Here is a 1,837-nt window from a genome sequence, read left to right as displayed (position 1 = left end):
TTTTTACCCTGTGTGAACATCCTGTCACTGCTGTTGATGCAGCTGAATGTATTCATGAGGGACAATAAAGATAATTTCTATTAAAATTCATGTCGACTCATGTTCTATCAGACCACGTGTTTTTAAAGAGGATAAAACATGACAGAAGTATTGTAATGTGTGACAGAGTCTCTGCTGACTGGAACAAACCGAACTGTGAAAATCAGCTCATACTTCATTACTTTAGTTGGACCAACAGCCTCAGGACAAATAAATGGGCCAGAAGAACCCATCCAAGATGGCCGCCGCTCGGATGTTTTTACCTGGATGACGTCAGTCTGTAGGACTTATATGGTAACTCTCTGCCTCTTTACTGTTCACAGCCTGAGACAGGGCTGGAAGAAAATAAAAAAAGTTAGGGTTACAGAGAAATAAAATTAAAAAATAAAATACTTCCGCCCGAACTTTCAGCTTTATTTTGAAAGTTTAATTTTTTTTATATGTGCTGCTATGAGTAAAACGTGTTTCTGACAAATTAATCTATTGAGGTCAGTTTTGGTTGAAACTCGGTGAACAGGAAACCTAAAGCAGTTCAATGTTTTCAGCCCACAGAGGCAGCAGCGCTTTATTGTGAAAAACCACAAAGCGGAAGCGGAACTTGTGTTTGCCTGTTGTTTCCATCGGACGGTCGGACAGCAGTAGAGCTTCCTGCTGCTTTCATCCTGAGCTGCTCACCTGAAAACTCACCTGCCGTGATGCAGCGCAGCTGGCTTCTCTCAGGTCCGCTCACCTGGTTCCGCTTTATAAACAAACAGGTGAGGGTGAAGGCGGGAAACACCGAGGAGCACCTTGGCTGGCTGCTGACCGTGGATCCGGTGTCCGGCAGGTATAAACCCTCAGTCAGGGCCCAGGGGGAAACCCCAGACCCCCCATAGAGWCAGGTCCAAGTCAAACTAGGGTGACCAGATCCCGAACCTGTTACCTGTCTGTCACCTGTGCGTCATGACTTTTAATTTATTATAAATCTGACTATCAGAAACACCTGTGATTAAGAACTTTATTTAAAGTTTAACAGTTTTATATTTTATCATAATGAAACATTAACAATGTTAACACAAGTCCACACCTGGTCTGTTACCTGTCTGTCTGTAAGAACACTAAGCCCCGCCCACCCCGTCCTCTGACAGCATGGAGCAGAAACAGAACAGCTCGCAGCCTCCGGAGAGACCAATAACAGCAGCTGAACTGGATCTGTTTCACAGAGGACCTGTCATGTTTTTACAATAAATTAATRATTRTGTTCATTTCATTCAGTCATGATCACACTGAGCCGAATCAAATCTGATGACTTGTTGTGAAATCAGACGTTTTCCTGTTYATCTTCTGTTGATAAAYCCAGAACACAAACAGCTTTTCTGACAGAAAACATTACACAGTTCTTCAGGAAAAATAAACCTTTTGGTGAATTTTTTTAACAGTTTCCATTAACTTTAAAATCTGTTTTCTGTCACTGTTTGTTTTGATTGACAGCTGCTCTTTGTCACATCTCTTCTCTCCTCCTGCAAACCTGGCAGAAATAAGGAGGAATTATCAAACGGTTCTTAACTGCAGCCACTAAATAACAACGTTGAACAAGTGTTTCCATTTTTAGACTTTTGATAATTTAACTCAGATAAATGTTGGACACCAGGACAAGCTGCAGGACCGTCCCACATTGGAGACAGGTCCAGAAGTACATATCAGTTTAATTTAATCTATTTTAAACAGTTTGACCAGAGTGTTTCCTGTCAAACCAGACACACATGTTCAGTAAAATCATAAAAAGCAACAAAAAAGTGAAATATTGCACTGTAAAGCA

Source organism: Austrofundulus limnaeus, unplaced genomic scaffold, assembly GCF_001266775.1.
Source record: "Austrofundulus limnaeus strain Quisiro unplaced genomic scaffold, Austrofundulus_limnaeus-1.0 Scaffold1845, whole genome shotgun sequence".
NCBI lineage: Eukaryota > Metazoa > Chordata > Actinopteri > Cyprinodontiformes > Rivulidae > Austrofundulus > Austrofundulus limnaeus.
This window is presented reverse-complemented; position numbering follows the sequence as displayed.